Source organism: Trachymyrmex cornetzi, unplaced genomic scaffold (genome assembly GCF_001594075.2).
Source record: "Trachymyrmex cornetzi isolate Tcor2-1 unplaced genomic scaffold, Tcor1.1 scaffold112, whole genome shotgun sequence".
NCBI lineage: Eukaryota > Metazoa > Arthropoda > Insecta > Hymenoptera > Formicidae > Trachymyrmex > Trachymyrmex cornetzi.
In genome coordinates, this window is record NW_017295676.1 from 198,498 (window position 1) to 219,387 (window position 20,890).

The 20,890-nt window shown below is 38.1% G+C and overlaps 1 protein-coding gene across 3 annotated transcripts in view; it reads right to left on the reverse strand.

The window, feature by feature from the left end:
* The window catches only part of LOC108763918 (headcase protein), a 164,044-nt gene that overhangs the window by 41,486 nt on the left and 101,668 nt on the right, over window positions 1–20,890 (reverse strand). The window contains exon 1 of one of the 3 annotated variants that reach the window (XM_018511874.1): window positions 1,870–1,912. The exons of the other annotated variants lie outside the window; for them this stretch is intronic. The gene's annotated coding sequence lies outside the window, so the exon portion shown is untranslated. Of the gene's footprint in view, window positions 1–1,869; window positions 1,913–20,890 lie in introns of those variants that run through there. 3 annotated transcript variants of the gene reach the window in all.

Below are 20,890 nucleotides of genomic sequence, written 5' to 3' on the forward strand. Positions count from 1 at the left end.
CGCCTGTACCGACAACTTTTAAGGTCACAGACCTCGGTGCCTGCCCCCCTTATCCCCCGTCGTCGGGTGAAATGAGGGCGGACCGGAGAAAATTTCTTACGAGTCCTCTCTTCGCCACTGCACTTCAAAGACCAATTCGCGATGCGTCTTGCATTTCTTCGTATTACGTTCGTGAATGTACCGGATTCGGTATAATGTATTTAAAGGATGTTGATTAAGCATCTATAATTTTTATTTTTCGAGAGAAAGTCAAAGTTTTGAGATTCTTAAAAGTTATTTACAACTTCTTCCAAAGAACCCATTAACTTGTACTTGTAATAAGGATGGAGAATTACAAATATATATATATATGCCTATATATATATATATAAAAGTATAATAAAACGGTAATATAATCACTGATCATAATCTTTCCACATCCCGCTCTCTATATTCAGTATGTGTAACAAAAAAATAAGTTAGTATACTTTCAGAGTCACATTCTTTTACATTGCAGGTTTCTCGCTCAGCACAAATAACGACGCCGCTAACGTCAGCGAGTGTAAACTCGATATCTGGTTTCGCCAATAAACGCAAAAATTGGAAATGCAAATGCACGTCGGCGAGCTCGCGTAGGTCAACAACCGGCTGACGAGGTAGACTGATTAATCACGAAGTACGCCCACGTAACTAGAAATAAGATAGGCGTGACAACGTGTCAGGAAAATGCGACAAAATATCAAATAACGGAAAGTGAGTGTGACTTTGTTCCCGTACAAGTCGTGGTATTATTATGCACTCAACCAACGTTTCAACTCTAACGATTATCACGAATGTTGTATACGGGATATCTTTTAGTTAGTTCCATGAATATCTCTCAAAAATTCTAAAATTCACTTTTATATTTCACGAATATTTTTCAAAACATTATTAATAGTTACAATCCTCCAATTATTAGTCAAATATATATATAAATCAAATAAGTCACATAACCAACAAAAAATTTTGTATATTTTCATGCTGTATATACTTTTTTTTAGTGTAAAGATACGTGTTGCATCCGGTGACATGGTGGCAGATCTCGATTATATTTTACATTGTCCTGTGGTTCCGCATTTATAGATCTCTTGTATTTAAAAAGAAGAAAGAGAGAGAAAAGAGAAGATGAACTTACACTTCAAGTATCGCTCAATATTTTACGCACTGCAGCTTTATCTACGTTCGCGTCTCATAAATCTCAAATATCGATATTGGGCGAAGCATATCGAAAGCGGATTACGCGAAACGCAAACGCATGTAAACGGATAAGCAGCGAAGAAAGCGCAGGACGATACGAGAACGCTGGACCATCCTCGGCCACCCCCGACAGACTCCTCCGAATGAAATCTAACAAAGGAAACGGGCTACCGGCGTATATCCTCACATATTGCCCGGCTAAGCGGATAAGGATATGGAACGCAGAATCCTCAAACGGCCCTCCGACAGCACAAAGGGAGCCTGATTGCCCGTAGATGATTTACCGCGACAGCGGCGCACGACTCAAGCCCGCGACACTCCGCGATATCCGTGAATGCACGTTATAATAAAAGCTAGTAGGGATCGAGTATAACTCGAAACACGCAGACGCGGGAGAAGATGCGGACCGGGGCCGCCAAGCGGAGACGATGAGGTCGAAAAGTACGATGGAGAAAAAGAGCAAAGAGTGTAGTGCGACCTTACGACAACGCGGCAACAGCTGAACGATATACCGAGAATATATTTTGCGAATAAAACGTGCACGTGATGTTCCTTGAGGAACATCACTCATTCAATATGTTTACGGTTTTCTGTGAAATAATTACAGTTTTGGGGAGAAGACCTTCTTTTGGACTTATTCTTATATTTACTTACTGCGCTATGACAAAGTCTAGATACCACTTCTATTAACCTGGACCCTCCAGATATCCGTTGATTTTATCCCTTTGCAATCAAGAAACATCTCTCCAGAACTTACCTGAAAAAGATAAAAAGTATAATTATTAAATATTTAAATTATATTAAATTCATTAGGAATATATAATCAGAAAATATAATATATAAGAATGGTTTTTACTCAATCTTTTCATGTGAGCTCTTTCTTTTTTAGTACGTAACAAAATCCTACTACATTTTATTTTCTCCATAAGTAACGCTTTATAAAGTATATCCTGGTTAATTTTCTTCTTACGTATGTATAACTCGTTGAAGGGTTAAACATGAAAGGGTTAGACTAAAAGCTTCTATCGCTGCTTTTCCGCTGGTAAGAACGCGAGGAAACGTATTCGCTATTGCCTCTTGCCGGGAGTTTCTTTGTTCCCAAGATCTCTCATTCGTTTGTGCGCCCTCGCTTGCTCGCTGAACTCATGATATAATAGAAGTAAAATAGCAGGATAAACGCAGGTAAGCCATTCTCGGCCGGTCGACCATAAGAGCGGAAAATATCTCTTACGTTTCCCGGGTTATTTACCCCCTCGCTTCATTCGTGAGACATCGAGGGGGCTAAAAGCATGTAATGAAAATAGTCCCTCCTAATTCGGCGCGATCTCTGACCGTATGGCTCGTCTTCTACTATCTAAAAATAACCCCCGCTCGAATCTCCTCTCATTACGACTTCGTAATAACGGTTGTGTCGCCTACGATCCACGCCATTTCGTTTCTTCGATGGCAATACTGACGCACGTGGGTCTTATTGTCGCCTGGACACGTAGGAAGAATTTTCTCCTTTGCGAAACATTCTCCGCTCGCAACCTTGAAATACCATGGAAAAAGAAAAAAATCTCATAAAACGTAGTACGTTATCGATAGTATTTATTAGAAAGGATTTATTAGCGAAGGCAAAGAAACGTTGGTGATGTCAGTAGCGCTAAAAGCAATTCAGGAAGTAATAATTGTTGGACGATCCCCTCAACTATGATATAATCAAGGGGTGGATCGTAGCAAAACGATTTCAACGAGATCTCGTCGTAATATAATCTCGTAATAACCGTTCTCCACCCTCATGCGCGTGGTGCCTCGTAGATCGCGTAGCAAGATACAATTTTATCTATTAGACGTTTCAACGAACGTAGGCCAAGAAATGAAACAGAAAGGACAAAAATGAAGCAGCATGCCCGTCCTACTCGTGCCCATTTATCATAGATCTTGCTCCATAATCTAGACTACTAAAATGGCTAAGATGCATGTTTTCCTCGTTAGATTCTGTTCTATCCCCGCGGTACTAAAAATTAATGAGAAAACATGACCACCCAGAGAGTTCTATCCCCGATTTGGAAGTTTCAAGTATTTGAACAAACAATGTGAAATATTCTTTAAATTATTCTTTTCTTTTAAAATTAAACATTAGTTTATAATTATATATTAAACACAAATAGGAAAATAACAAAATAATAAAAAATGAAGTAATCACAAACAACTATAATAATTCTAAATTTGGAATAAACATGGAAATATTCGTAATATCAAAAAAATTTGATCAGAATAACTATATTCGTGGATGTTTTGTAAATCCTATCTTGATTTATATTTTTCGCAAGAGATTTATAATTTACATGGTTTTGTAATTCAAACTATTTCTATGCTAGTCGCGTTTAGTGGTGCAATTTATCTGTTATGATACGAACCCATCCAGAGAGCAGATGTGTGCCGATATATGAATCAGAAACAGGGAGAAGCAGCCGCGGCAGCTTTGTCTCTCATCGCTAATCCTCGTCGGCCCTCTAATTCTCCCGTAGAATCGTTAAGCTAGCGTCGCCTATACCCTTAGAGGAACCAGCGTTCGTTTCTCTCTCTCTCTCTCTCTCCTGTATGTCCCCTCATCCCATGGGAGGGCATCTCGGTCTATCAGCAGTCCGCGCTTTTCCGGCCGTCAACTACGACGATAGAGCGTAATTCCAAGCTCTTATCAGTCGGCACCTCCGACCTCAAGGGATGCCTTTGTCGTTGGAGGCAGCGAGCCAGGAAGAAGGATAATCTTCTTCCTTGCTCTCTGACTACCAACGAGGGAAAGGAGGAGGCATTTCGCGCTCCATGGCTGCTCGTTACAAGGTCTTGGTTATCTGGTCAGGAAGGAGAGACTCGGAAGACACGGAGACGATGGCAAAATGTGTCGCTTGAAGAGGTGTCAAGGTAGGTGAATCCTCCTGAAAATGGAGGCTCGAGTAATGAAGGGTTATAGGCAGGGAATTTGGATGAAGAGTAAGTGGGGGAGAGATGAGGGAAAGAGCGGAGCAAATCGTCTAATCCCGTGGCTACCAGTAATTGTCCAAATTTGCATATCTTCTACACTACTCATTTGACTAAACGAGGTGAACTGAGAACGACTTTCTCATCTACTCACTCACGGGATTTCTTTCTATGCGACGCAAGAGACTTCCGCGCAATTCGTTCTTTTATTATAGATAAAACACCATAAACAGCGAATTGCTTCAATAACAAAGAACATGTGTAAGTTACTTTTTTGTGACATTGTAAATATTAACAATTAATATAACTTTGTAATACAAAATAGTAATGCATAAAGCTTCAAGTAGATTTAAACTAAAGTTTAAGTACAATGTTACAAATATGTGGACAACCAAATCTACCTCACGTATATTTCATTTTCTTATAGAATAATCCATGAATATCGGATAAATTAACACATGCCATATGATCGAGTGAATAATGCTGCATGTATGATCGCTGGTAATTGGATATTTAAGCGCGAATAAGCGTGGGAACAAAGATAGAAGGACCTCTCTCCTTCAATGAAGAAAAAGATGTGCAAAGGGGAGAGAAAGAAAAAGCGTCGTGTAATCCTGCCGCTACCAATAATTAGCGACATTTGCATATCTCTCTCGCTGACTGTCTTGCGCCGCAGCGACAGCAGGAGGAAACGATTTACATGCGAATAGCCCCACTTTGAGGGCTGCAAAAAATGACTGTGTTCTCGTAAATAAGAACTGTTTACGAATGCCAAGAAACCTCTGCGCATCGTGAGAGAAATTGCGGAGCCCGAGGTAAGGAGGGCTTGAGAGAAAAGCTTCACGGAACGATTATGAAGTGCGAGAAGCCTCAAAGCCGGTGATCTTCGTGGTATTAATGGAACCGAATAAACCTTAAGATTGAAATTAAATTTCTTTCTACGTAAATAAATCATACAAATTGATTTAAAAAATTTCTTTGAAAGCAGTTAAAATTAATTGCATCGTTAGTGATTATCAATTATTCGCAATTAACTAGAATTTCTCCAGGCAGTGTTTCTCTCGTCATATATTTCATATTGATATTACAGATGTAATTTAGAAAGGAGTAAAAAACATGCAGACAAGAGCAGAAAGCTGAAGATCGAGAAGGATTCATTTCTAATTATCTCGATAATTACACTCGTTAAAAGCGCTGTAAATGTCAGTCACCTGCTTTCGAGTTCGCTGCTCGCATGAAGTTTCGTCGGATAGTTTCGCGAAAAAGCTTTAACGACCGAAGCAAATGTTGGTCGTTGCCTCAGTATTTCGCTTTGCATAATTGCGACATAATTCGCGCGCTTTATCGTTCCTTCGTGTCCTTAATGTCTCGGAAAGTTTCGGAGCCCGGTCTTGGAACTGTGGTAGGGCGGCGACAATGGCTCGTTATAGAGCCTAATGCCACGTGAAAGAACTAGGATTAAGAGTTGTAAACCACCTTGCAAATTGCCGACTGTCCTTGAAAGTGCAAAATCCAATGACATTAATGTCACGACAAGAAAATATAATCTGCGGGAGAAAAAAATATAGAGAAATATTAATCCAACAAAATAAAAAAAGCGTGTTAACGGATACAAAAATAGCGTGAACAAAAATGAAAGTAATCGTCACGCTGACAGGAATAACAAACCAAACTACAATAATAAAGTAAAAAAAATATATATTGTATTTCCTTCTCGTATTCAGTTTATATGTGTATATACATATAAATATATATAGTATTTCAATATAATCAGTTTTAATAAAATATGCGTACCACGCGTCTTTCAATGGATGATGCAGAGAAAATTGATTCCGTGACGAACTTTGAATCGGTACAAAAGAGGAAGTGCACTGACGAAAATTAGAAATACGTGGAGAAATAAGGCAGGAGATTCGCGAGGAGTCCCATCTACGGGAGGTACGGGTGAATCGGAGTGAGACAACTACGCAGTGGCACGCTTTATTGCTAATAGGATGTTGCCCGGTTAATTCCCAGCAGAGAAGCTGAGTCGAACGAACGGAGAGTTCGTAAAGTTTCGGAAGGAAAGTGGCTCCTACAGAGAAAGTGGTGGTAATACAGGAAGAGGAGGAAGGGAGTGAAAAGATGGAAATAGAGGAGGAGGTAAAGGGTCGCTTGCGCGACGAGGGGCAACCCTTGAAATTTTACTGCGAAACGCCCGTCCCGATGAATTTGCATGGAAATTCGCCGTCGAGGTGAGACGTACATCTCACGAGAGAATTAACTCGGTTACGTCTAATGAGCGCCGAAGATGTCGAGAGGAACTTGGTAGAAGGCACCACCACCGAAAGGGTAGCTCCTGCGATCGATCTGCTAAAGTTTGCGGTGCACATTGATTACGATCAAGTTTAACGTGAGTACATTACAGTCGAATGTTAGTTACCCTTTCACATCGATATTGATCCTAATAATAAATTACATCGACAAGGAAGTAATTACATCAATAATTTCTCCTGTATCCAACTATAGTGACTACTCATAGCTATCTTATTCGTATAAATTTTATTGTTATAAATACGACGATATGGAAAATAAATTGTAATTAATATGATTATTGCGTTTGTAATATCAATTATTAAACTCGTAAATATTATTTTTCATTATTGCGCAATCAAAACTTATAGATGCCGCAGAGAGTTTCTCTGTTGATGAGAAATAAAAGCATTTTCGGTTCATCGACTAGTAAACCGAGTAAACGCAAGCTTTTATCACACCAAACTGGATGGAGATGGCGAATGCTAAAACGACGAAAGGCCTAAAGCTATTCGTCGTGAGGTAAATCTTAAACGAGATTTCCGAAAGAATCAGGGCAAAAGAGAAAACTTGTATTAGGGATACAAGAAAATAGCGAATAATGACAGTCGTCGGAAACAAAGAAAAGCACTCACGATACAAAAGCACTCACAAGACGAAACTCGAGCACGACCACGAAGAATTCTCGTTTAAATTATAAAATTACTAACTTCGTATATAAGCCTGTCCGTAAGCTTCTTACGAGAGTTAACTAACCTACCTCATAAAATTAGTGGGTAGGTGTAAACTCGCTCCTCCTTGCCAGCCGACACCAGACATTCTCTGCTTGCTTGGTCCCTCCTTCGTCACCCTTTTCTTAATGCCAGCCTCCACGGTTTCCGTCACCTCGTAAAACCCAGTCGAGACAATGCGAGAATGTAGTAAGCAACACGATAAAACCCTTCCTTTCCTCTTTCCCCGTACACAAACTCTCAAAAAGCAAAACCCTTCCTCGAGTATCCCTGGCGATATTCCTCGTGTACCTATTCTGTGTATCACCCTCGGTGCGGTTTACCTTCCTGCTAAAATGTCGAGAACATGCGAGAGCATTGTCGACATTTTGTTCCAAAATGATGGAAACAAAGCCGAAGAGCTTTTGATATTTGTTACATAAAAGTAGAAACGTTATTAATGACAATAATGATGAAAGACAAAAGTTCTCTTTCACAATCGAAAGCTACCATACAATTACATTATATCCTTTAAGAAAATATTTGATATATATCTTTGTTATATATATGGATAACATGAAATTCTCTATTCACTTGGGAAACGAATTTTCAGTCTGCTCTTCTCTCTCTCTCAACTACGAGCCATATCGGTCCCTTGAAACAATAACGAGGTGCTTGCCTTTAACGAAGAAAGTTTCGGCGTGGCGCGGCGCGGTTACTGGCTATTCATACCGTCGTCTCTACCAGCTGGATGGGCATGCTGTTATATGTATGTAAGCACCTCTAAGTACCGGTCTGCCCCGTATAAATTAAGTGAACCGCGTGTTTAAATGCAAAGCAAGTTTCGTGAATAAAATGGACGGCTTGGAAGGAAAGAAGAGACAAAAGACGAAGAAAACAGCAAAAGGCTGGGAAAAGTGCCTCTCGGTGCTTCATCCAACGATTGTTTGATCTAAATATGCATAGAATATGACGAAAAAGACATCTACATACACACATGCATGCATGCATATATATATATATATATATATATATATATATACACACACACACACACACATATGAAATATTGTACGTGCGTCTTTGTCCTCGCAGAAAATTGAGTCACGTAATGTGGAGGTAGGAGCAATGACAAGGTTGTTTTTTCCTCACAATTAAATCAACAGAAACAATAATGTGGCAAATCCACACTAGATAAACTATTTCCTTTTATTTATAAAATAAAAAGAATTGCATTGTATTGCTGAGTCGCTGTTTCTTACGCAGAATTAATATTAAATAATAATTACGTATTCGTCTTTTACAAATATTTAATTAGCCAATCTAAGCTGTATTCACCTGGAAATTATTTATATTGCGCAACAAAATTTTCACCCAATGTTAAGTAGAGGAAGGTCACCGATACCGACATACCACTTTGTCTTTAGACAATATTTCTTAAACAAAAGGTAAACATACAACTTCAAAACCATAAATACAAAGTAAAAAGTATCTTCTATCAGATAGTATAAACAATTTTTATAATACTGTTCGCAATTTTGCAATAATTAAGTTTTTCGTAAGTTATGTAAAAATGAGCGTCTAACAAAATGGGCTCCAAAACTGACATAGTAAGCAATAATACCAACATTCCTATTTTATAAATAAAGATATATCCTATTCTGTAAAGAAAACTAATTTATGAAACTATAAACATTTAAAATGACATAATATTATCAATAATATAATCACTATTATTTTAATTACGCAATTTGCAAAAGAACACCGTAAGAATTTTCTTCTTGGATTCATAGAATTGGTTTTTAGCTAATTTGGTATAGAAATAAGCCACAAATATATGAAGTATGAGTTTGTATTTCTTTAATTAGCTAAACAAATCATGATTTTATTAGTATTAATAAAGTGTAATAGTTAGTTTCTGAGAAATAAGGGGGTGTCACTTTAGAAGACCTATGTCAGTATCGGCGACTTTCCTCTAGTTCAAATGAAAAAAACAATCGATAGAATTTTATGATATCGGTCGAATATTGTACGATTAACATATCCATTTTCTACAACCAGATCTCTAGACTCTAGCATACTGTATATTTATTTTTATATTTATCCTTTTAACTTATTACGATCCGTGATAGGAATAGAAATGTGTGTTTATGTCGGCTAGGGATAATAAAATTAATTGGCAAAGTGTCTCGTAGAAGACAACGGACCTCTTAAACGATGAATCTGCATTTTAAATTTCTCTTGGCAAGAACAAACAAATTCCAACGCTCGAAAAGTACTGTTATTTTCAGACGATTATCGCTATTGCTAAAGATTTAATCGCTCTCACAGAGAATTAAGTACGTCTAAATATTCGAATGCGAATAGCACGAAAAATATTATATAATAATAATACTATAGACAACGTGATAAATTTATAAATGTTTAAAGATTTATGAGAAACACACACACAGAGAGAGAGAGAGAGAGAGAGAGAGAGAGAGAGAGAAAGATGAGAAAGAGAAAATCACCGACATGAAAGATTCAAGAATGGTTTGTTTAAATTGTGTCAACAATAAAGCAATAGTGTCAGCATTATCTTACAGGAATTACTCTTATTCAACAGTATTTAATAGAATCTATAAAGAATATTGAAAATATATTTCGTAAAACAGTGAAAGTAACCGTTATCTCTCATTAATCTCACTATACATATAATCTCTATTCGAATTACATAAAATTATTTAACATATATGCAGCAATAATTCTGAGAAATTACTACAATTAAAGTGACAACAAATCAAATCTACGTAAATTGTCATTTTAATATTAAATCCTTGTACGAATCAAGACTATAAAATAATCAATAATTGAAAATGCAATCAGAAAGATTCAACAAACCCATAGAGCATGTAAATGATGAGAAAAGTGGATCGACATGAAATTGCGATGGTGGAGACGGACGTCACCTGATAGCTTCACAAAAACGACCTGCCAAATCGAGAACCCAACCGGTACCACACCTAGCCATTGTTAACGAGGACACAATGTCACGCTGTATAATGCACAATGCACTTTCGCCAGTGCATTAATGCGCAATGATGCGCGCGTAGCCACATCGCGGAACCTTTTTGTTTCATCGCCCCTTAGTCATTATACTAAAAAAAAATAGCGAAGTATATATTGTGAAACCTTATTATCGGTTCAAGCAATCACTTTGATTTTATAAATTAAAGTGTTAAAGTGTGTTTCACTTAAACTGCTACTCAATTTCTTATACACACTAAATTTTTGGGAGTGAAATTGCACTCCCGAAGAATGATAGTTGCACCAGTGCGGCAGGAGTAAAATTTTCATTTTTAGAGAGTGAAGAATCGCTTCAAACGAGAGTCAATTTTCAATATTTGCAAAGAGTGAATAATTTCACTCTCTGCAAGCAAAGACTGAAGGTTAAGTTTAGCCCCTCCCTCCCCCCCACATCCAATTTTGATGAAATTAAGCTCATTTGACATGTTTTTGCACAAAACAGACGAATATGGTAGAAAAAAGTGTCGCTCTGCCTTGCGAAGCGAGATATTAATCATTCAAGTTGATCCCTTTTAGGAAATTCACTCCTGGAAGGAGTGAAGTGAAATTCACTTTTGCCGGATTGACGCAACTATCACTTTTCTTGGAGTGAAATTTCACTTCCAAAAATTTAGAATAGATTTCTGATGATATATAAAATTATAAATCATTAATCTTTATTTGACAAACTATTAGCTGAAATTTTGCTGTCAAATACCAGTAAGTGTCGCAGAAATTTTATTGGTAATTTTTAATATTTAAACTACTAAACTTTTTCTACTAAAAATGTTGACTGCTGATATTTCACCTTTTACCGCTTCTTTATCTATTTGCGTCTTGCTTTATATATTGTTCTATTTGTTTTGTACCGCATGTCAATAAAGTTATTATTATTATATTATTCTCTGCTCACCAATTCTTTTCTTTTTCTATAAAATATTAGAAATTTTGAGTTACTAACAGCACTTGGTCGTTTAAATGTTATTAAACTCGTGCATTTCGATCGAGGATCCGATGTGGCTAAAATCAGGTGGCTCTATCACGATCCACCATCGCCATCCTATCTCTTGTTTTTTTTCCTCGGAAACAATGTTACCGGACAGCATTTAATTTCCTGACCGCCGTACACGGCCGGCGCCAATCTCCTCCGGTAATTTCAACCGCGCGACAGTTTCGCGCCGGTGCGACAGAGAATCGAATGTGCGAGAGAGCTGAGCCGGCGCCCGAATGTGACATTATCTCGCGACGCCGACGCCGGTCGTCGTCGTCGTCCCCTCGCCGAGACTCCAGACGCGGTAACGTGCAGACCAGAGCGATGCGCGTGTTCGCCCGATAGGAACATTGTCGGAGAACTTCCTGGCGACGATAACGCGTGCGACACGTCTCGATTTCGCATCTGTTCGCGCCAGCCAAGACTTGCACGCACTCCCATAACCGGAAATTTAATGCTAAATATGGTACGACGTTAACACATAATCATTTACGATTAAGAAATTTAAGTAAAACCACAATTAAAGTAATTAAAAAGTGTATAAAATATTTTATACATTTTTAAATATTTTATTGGAAATAAAATTGAAAAAAGATATGTAAACTGTTCTATCTATAGTATCTGAATTCTTAAAAAAAAATGATGTTCTTTTTATTTGCTTTTTTATGGGTAGCTATTATTTTATAGGAATAATCAAAGGGCTTAATATGATGAAGAAGAAAGAAATTGTTAGAGCGGCAAGAAAAACTCACACCCAAGCTCCATTTACCGTCGAGAGTCCTTAATCATGACGGAACACTCGAAGTTAAGGAACGAAGGGAGGTGCGCCTGGCAGCACAAAAATGAGAACGGACTCGTATTTCCTGTCGTATTTATACCGGCAAGGAACGGCAAGGAACGGCAAGAAAACCGCGTCACGGGGCGTTTCGTGCAACGGAACAATGCGGTCTGAAATGCAGGCACCGTGACGCCGAAAACGCATCGCGTTTCGTACGCCTCCATCTTGTCCGATTAATCACGGACCTGGAGGCACGAAGTTTCCGGCATCCTTCTTCAAGAAGGTAGGACAAAGGGACTCGAGATAGCGGGAGAAACTAGCGTGTGGCGCCCGTACTGTTTTTCGTCAAAGCTGAGAACGATATGTGACCATACTTGTGCCATAAGCGCGTGCCCGTGAAATCTTAAAGAAAAAGTCGCTCACACGCGATATATACCTGAAAGGCGCAAATTGAAACTCTGTCATCCTCTCTCATCCTTTTAACTTACGGATTTTGATATGCGATATTTAATACGGTTATTTTTACGGTCGTAGAGGAGAATTAACAGGGGGAAAAAATGCGCCCGTCACGCCGCGTTTAATATTTTATAAAGCCCATCGCCCGGCGAAATAAAAACGGAAGACACGCGAGAATGTACGAGCGCACCAGAAAAATGGACAATGAAGAAAGAGCAGGGGAAGGAATGCAGACACGTAAAAAGTGGCGATTGTTAATTAAATCCGGTAAGCCGCGGGGGAACCTGGTTCCAACCACTCGCCATCATCATCCGTTCTATTTTCGTATTTGTCTTGCGGCTCTCGTCTCGAAATGTTTATTCTACCGTCGGCGTCGGCGTCGGCGTCGGTGCACGGCGGTACGTAAGATGGATAAATCCCATTTAAAAAGCTCTTATTCGTTGCGTGCACACCAGGTGAGTTACAATTTCATTCAAATTGTAATTTAACCAAAATGTACTCTCTCTCTCTCTCTTTCTTCTGTATGAAAAAGATCTGTATGAAATTAATTGGATTATAGAAGCTAATATTTAATATCACTTTTCTCTTTTATATAAAAGTGATACGAAAAAAAGACAGAACAAAAATAGCTCTCTTGCAATACGATGCTGCATGAGAGAACCAAGTAAACATAAATTAATACAACAAATATTCTTCACCATACATACTTTCAGTGAGAGTATTAAAATACAAAATCTTTTTACTGTTATTTATTTTTGTTTCTCTTTTATTCTTATAGAAATTTGAAAGTTAAATTATTACTAGATCCAGCTTTAACCGTTAAGGCCATTACTTTCTATTCCTTATTATTAAATTATTACACTTCATTCGAAAGTATCGTATTAAATAAATTGCTTAGTCTCAACTGAGCATAGACGAAACGAAATTAATACGTGTCATTAATATCTCGGGTCGTTACATTATACTAAATATACAGTCCCTTTTACATTCTGTTAATCGATCCTTCTTATGATAACGAACTCACCGCTTCAAGGAACGGAGGTTCTCGATACGATAAAAGTTCCGTGTGATTGTCTTATAGATGTGCAGATCCCCATAGGCGTACAAAGACGGCGAGAATGACAGAAATAAGGTGCCCGTTGGTCCCCCTTAGTTCTACGGATTGAGTTACTGTTGTATTTCTCGTTGGTTTCGCGGAGTGGAAGTGGGAACAGGATTGGAATAAAGCTGGGAAGCCAAGCTGGGAGAAGGGCCTAGCAAAAGGCCGGCCGCTGGGCCACGTTAATTGGACGGATGATTCCACTAAATCCTGAAAAGCCTGGGAAGGCCGAGGGCGGAGATTTGGAGGCGCTTTGTCAGAAATTAGAGGAAAAGCGCGGGGAAAAATGTGGACGAAACCGTGACTGCAACGCGGGTTTGAAAAGGTGCGGATAAGCGCAGAGGATTGAGGCATCTTCGAAAGAGAAATGACACAGAAGAAAAATCATCAGTTAATCGCTTCAAGAGAAAAGGCAATATGTGTCTAACTATATAATTTGTGTACGATTAAATATAACTGTTAAATACAATTGTATGATTTATATCTCATGATTTATATAATATTCTCTCATTCTTTGAAATTACATTATTTATTTAATTTTTAGATATCAGATTACGCACATGAAGATTTTATATATCTGACTGGGAAATGTACAAACAAAGATATATATGACATGTAAAAATAATTAATAAACATTTTAATGGGTAAGACCGACGCTCGTATTTTAATTATTTCATAGGCATTAACAAAATCAAGAATTAAATATATATTAATAGCAAATACAATATATAATATTCAATTATACATATACATATAATATGTAGAATTTATTTTTGTTCATCAATACAGATATGAATATTATATATCCATATCTGTAGTGATGAATAAAACTGTATGAATAATGAATATCAAGAATGGGGAAGCTTTTTATTACGAGCGGTGATAAAACGAAAATAGTCATAATCATATCGTTGTATATTATGCTGAAACAGCTTTCACGTTCGCAGATATAAGCCATTCCACACAGGAATCGAGATAATTTACAATACGGGTCATACCATGGCGTACTCTCCTAAACTACACTCACGATGTAATACATAGCGAGGGGTTAACAGTGTTTTGCGCGCTTTCGTATCTCGACCGATAAATTACTGTATTACGACTGACATGTAATTGAAGTGAGCGTATACGTGTGAGTGCCAGTAAATCTCCTTTGTGTGAATTCGTGGGTGGCTGGCTCGTTAATGTATCGCGATACTTTTAAATTACCGCCGATTATTTTTTCCGCTTGCTCCCCTATCTATAAAAGCTATCTATCTCTGTCGGATGCTTTTGATAGATTTATTAAAAGTGCAACTCTGTCGAATGTCCCAAATGTACTAATATTCTTGCAAATCGTACGAATTATCACCAAATTAATAATTAATACAAGTACCTACTACAATACGTAGTAATTAAAAGTCGTACAAATGTTAGCTTAAAATATCTACAGAAAAAGATAAGTTTATTATGATTTTAAGAGCACTCATTTTTTGCGAACTAACTTCAATCGTATAGAAATCGTTCCTATCGTGATTATTTTTACAAAATTTTCATTGTTGTTAATAGATGACGTTATTGTGAAATCAACTTTTTCGTTGAAATAAAATTGTATTTGCAGCTATTGTTAAAAGTAAAGAAGTACCCTCTCTGTTACTATATCCTTTTATTATATCCTTTTTTATCGTGCTTATCATGACTATTCCGACACTTAGTGCGATAACCCTTCGACTGTTGCGAAATAGGCGAACAATAAACATTTTGTCGTTACACCAATCGGTGTGATAAGAAACCAATAAAGTTCCCTCCAAAGTAACACCCCCATAAAAGCAGCGGCAATGACCTCATCAGATCTGGACATTTGAAAATCGCATTGTTGTAAAAAAATTAAAATATGAAATACAAGCTATATTTTTTTATCAATATATTATTTCTATAAAATAGCAAGTTATACATATTATTTATATTTTTTCTAATAAAATTATTTTAATTACTAAGTTAATGATAAAACTAATATGTATTTACACTAATAGACCAATTATATTGTTGAATTAAATTTTTTATATTTTATTTTCACATTTTATTTTTTAATATTATTTTTTATTACCTATTTCGTTAAATAAAGTTTTTATAATTTATGTTTCTATTATTCTAAGTGTTCTATTTCTGTATTATTATAAAGACAATATTTGTGTAGACGATTATTGATGCTCTTATTTTAGTATACTTCAAGTTTAGAAGTTTTTTCGCAAAGAAGAAAATTCCTCGGGTTTGTCATCAGACGGAGGTAACGGCCGCTCTGACATCAATTTGGATGTCGCATCCAACTCGAAATCCTCTAGTCGCTGTCGCCGCGTTTTCCTAATTACCCAAAACGATAGCGGTGCAACTTTGTCGGACACATTCCGACGACTGAGGAAGTCGCGCTGCTGTAAATCTAAAGAGAAGCGACGAAACCACGAAGCATATATCGCGTTTACGACGACTATGAATAATCCCATTTTTTTATTTTACGACAAAATACCATTTAAAATAACCGAAGTATTTCCCCTTCTTCTCCCGCGCCTTTCATCTATCTATGTTACCACGATGAACTACGGCGTTGTTACAGAGAGATTTTCCGGACGATTCTCACGAGATGTTATTCCATCTTCGCGCACATCTAATTGCTCATAAAACGAATGCAGTGAAAAGGCTTCTTCGAGGACGACGATGGTCGTCGTCGCTGTTGCCGTTGGAATTCCAAGAGGAGATCTTCTCTTTGAAGCTACTTCACGTCTTCTCCTTTACTACCGTGTGCTACTGCGGACCACACGCGTGGCGCGTGGTTGCGTATTCGAACGCGCGCGAAAACGCCACACAACGCTTTCCCCGAGGAAGCGAGGCGTTTCCTCCCGCCGATGCGAGGCGCGCGTCGCAACGCGTCGAGAGAAAACAGAGAGAGAAAAAAAAAAGAGATAAAAGCGGAAGGCAGCAGCAGGAGGATCTGACCGAGCGCCAACCGCACCGAAAATAGCCACGCCGCCGAGATACCCGGGCTAAATTTTCACCGGACACCACCAGTGCGGTAGTTAAATTTTCGTTTTGGGCCCCTCGCATGCCTCGCACACGCGCGGAATGTGCAAATTAGCAAATTGAAATAGCAAATATGCGATAAGCACCCGTAAAGCGCTTTTAAACACACATCTAAATATCCTCGGACCTTTTTCAAATAGTTGCCGACCAAATTGTCGGGAAATATCCTATAAATATTTCGTTCAAAAATTTCTAATTTTAGTTTAGCTTTTGATAATGAAGGGAATCCAGTAATCAAGATTTCGGTAATTGGAGAGAAAATCAATCGACAGAACCTCGCGTGAATCAAATTAACAGCAGTTTCTACGAGACTAATTTAACTCATCTAAAACATCCAAATATAATCCAATTAATTAATTAATCGAAGTAAAAATAACACTTTCTTTTTAAAACAATATAAAGTTATTCTATACTCATGTAAAATGCGTTGTAAAATATCTTTTATAAATAATATCTATTATTAAGATTAGAAACAGAATCGCTCGTATGAATACATCATCTAAGCCGTAATCAGACTATGCATTAAAGATTGAAATTTGACCAATCAAAACAATAGGAGCTGAAATTCCTTTGTCCTCATTGGTAAAATTTCAATCTTTAATCTCGATCTCTTGTCGAATTTCAATCTTCAATCTCAATGCGTAGTCTGATTCCGGCTTAAGAGAAGCGCCTTATTAGGTCAAAGTTTATAAAGGGTTTTCCAACAAGAGGTAGTATTTTGAATTATTAAAAAACGCATTTTTTGGTAAGAAAGCTGTGATATTTGTATTCCAATCCCAAATATAGACTGTGAAGTTATGTTTTGAAAACGATATCCGCCAAATGGCCGCCTTGGCTTTTCTTACAAATGGTCATCCTTCCTTTTGACGAAATTTTTCATCACATTTTCGCACATTTCGATTTAACGCCATTAGACTTTTTCCTTTGGGGTTACGTGAAGGATAAGATCTACACTAATGCTCCGCCTTCGATTCAAATGCTTAAAGATTGATTATTCGTGAAATTGAGCCTGAAATATGCGAAAATGTGATGAAAAATTTCGTCAAAAGGATGATCATTTGTGAGAAAAGCCAAGGCGGCCATTTGACGGATATCGTTTTTAAAACATAACCTCACAATCTGTATTTGGGGTTGGAATAAAAATATCACAGGTTTCTTACAAAAAAATGCGTTTTTTTTTTAATAATTCAAAATACTACCTCTTATTGGAAAACCCTTTACATGTGTGTTAAAATACTACTAAAATCTTTATGTAGATACTTTAAATAATCTTATCTCAGATATACGATTGAGCGCTACTTTCAGACTTTCAAAAAACCAATCAAACCAAAATAATATTCCAACAAATTAAATTACATCTTTCTTAATTTCATTACAAGCAATCTCCAATCTCTTTACAAAGCAAAATTGTTGCTCTTTCAAAAATCCTGGTGCGTTAATCGTGTTAATCGCACATCTCAACTTTCGATTCGTGAAAGAAGGTAAAAGGTAGATTGGAAAATAACGTAAACACCTTTCTTGCAAACTCCTCCTCCTTGCATCGTGTAAGTGGCGATAAACCATCGGCTACTTTCCGGCATTCCAGATAGCGGCCCATTCCCGCGATAATAGCGGTGTCTCAGCGATAACTCAACGTGAGGTGAAAACTGGCCATAAATTTTTCCGTGCGAGGCGCAATTAGTTCTTCGAGACTCGTAAAACGCCGGGACCGCGTCAAAGCCCGACGTCAACCCCGCGACGATTTTTCGCAGACGCGACGACGACGGGAACGAAGACTATGGGACGCCAAAGGCGACGAGGAAGGAAATGCGATAACGTTTCCATGCGACTCGGCAGTTTCCCTGACGAGCGAGAACGGAGATGAAAGATTGGGGCTTAACGATCGACATTTAAAGTCTCACGTAGATAAAACAAATGATACTGCATTAAGTAAACTGAAAACACAATAGCCGTCATAAAATAAAGAAAGAACAAAAATTGTGAGCCGGAAATTCTGAGTTTTTGCATTGCATGCATTCGGAAATTGAGTATTTATACATCGCATGAATGTATAAATTGTAAACAGATAAAAAATATTTTTTTATTCAATTTCGAATGGATTTTAATGGACCTTAATTCGAAGCTTACACTCTAAATTTCTTGCAGTGAAATCTCACTCCAAGAGAAAAATACAATTACTCTTGAAAAAAGTTAAAACATTTCACTTGAAAAAGAGTGACAATTTTCACTCCTTTTAGAGTGAATTTTCACTTCATAAGAGTGAAATCTCACTCCAAAAAAAAGTGAAAAATGAAAATTTACTTTAAAAGAGTGACAATTGTCACTCTTTTTCAAGAAATGAAGGGTAGTTGTATTTTCACTCTCTCGGAGTGAGATTTCACTGCAAGAAATTTAGAGTTTAATTAATAGTAATTGGAACTGAAATTCGTCAGAGAGATTTTTTGACGGAAATCGAAGAAAAACGTATTGCGTGACATTCGCCTCGTGGATGTCACGCAACACGTTTTTCTCGTGGAATGCCTTCTCTCTATCTTTTTCTCTCCACTTCCTACACCGCTCAACATCTCTTCGCTATGCGCTGAAGTGTTGTCCTAGCTGCGCAAATATGTATATTCCGTCGTTAAGCAAACGGCGATCATGCGTCTTCTTATCGGAGACTTTTTCTTCGCCACGCGAATTATGCCGAGGAAATTACAAGTCGCGAAAGCGCCTGTATGCACACAACGTCGATGGGGTGCATTATTAAAACGGGAAAAAGAAGAGGCAATCTCTTTCGCGGCCGAAGCGACTGATGCGTAAAGCGAGGTTTATGCCCGCCGTTTATGATAGCGGGCCCCAAGGTCAGAGTAAAGTAGCGCAATAAATTAACGCGCATGTCGCACAATTGCGGGGGTGTTGCGAGTAGTTGACTCGATTGATTGGTAGAACGAGCTTCAGCCTAGTTGGCCGAACTCTCATCGACGCCGTTGATGGTCGCCTCGGATAAGGAGAAAAGAGAGAAGAGGAGAGGAGAGGGACAAAAAGAGATAGGGAGGGAAGGTAGGAGAGTGCAGGCTGGAAACAACCGACCAACATGGTTATTGCAAGATTTATTGCTTCTCTTCATTTCATCTCATCGTCATGCTGGACGAGAAGCGTACGATTCGCGAGGCCTATGGACGAGGAGGAGCTCGCTCGTTTTCCACCGGAGTTAACGAGTGCACTTTCTTTTCCTTCTTCTCTCTTCTAGAGAGATCGTTATTGTCCGTCTAGACTCTTCAGTCTCTCCTTTTTGTACCCGCGCCCGCGTCTCTTTCGCAGTATCGTTGCCGATTCGGTATTTTTAGCCAGCGCGGCTCGCCATCAGATTGCCCGTACACGAATTGCGTCTTCAGAAATGAAAGAACCAATGTCGTTCTAAATTGTAAATGGAAGGGTCGTAATGATAAAATTTAAAAATCACTCAGCGACTTCTAAATTATATTTGATATTTTATGACTAGGTCGGTGACACAAAATTAATCGTCGTTCGTCGTACATCATTTGCTATAAAACTCCAAATTTCTTCAAAACTAGAAAGAAATATACCAAGTTTTTCCTCTCAATGCTACAATTAAAGAAACTTTGAAATTACAAATTTATTTCATTGATTCTACCGCGAATCAAAAACAGTTCTCAGTCGTTTTGTTTAATTTGAGAAGTTGCGAAAACTTCTGTCGCGTAAACGCATGAGAGGGAAAATAAATGTTAATTTTTTGAGCGGGAAGTCCTCCCCAATCAAGAAATTGTAAAAAACATTTCTAAGACAGGTGTTGATGGAGCCGACGTTAATTGGTCGACAAAGAATAAAAGAGAAAGAGAGAGAGAGAGAGAGAGAGAGAGAGAGAGAGAGAGAGAGAGAGAAGGCAATTATGCCCTCTCGCTATCCGAAACGACGATAGATCTGTGTAGGTGACAGTCAATTACTCTTCGTGGAAAACAAACATGCGAAGCAGGCGGTTGTTGCAACCATCTTGCGTAATCATCTCGTCAGGAACGGGACCGGTAACGAAGGCGAGGCAGCAATGCAAAATGAGACCAAATTAATATGCGTCATTGATTTCTCGCAATTGCACGTCATTGTGTGCTTCTAAAAAAAGATCCACGGTAACACCCTGAACGTCATCCAAGGAACTACTCGCGCAAGTGGGCGTGATTATGCAGAAGATCAATTACCAATGCAAAGAAACATCCATTGTCCTCTAGGTCGGGTTTTGTTAGTATACGATTTGATGGAATCAAACGCAGCATTAAACGCAAAGAATAAAA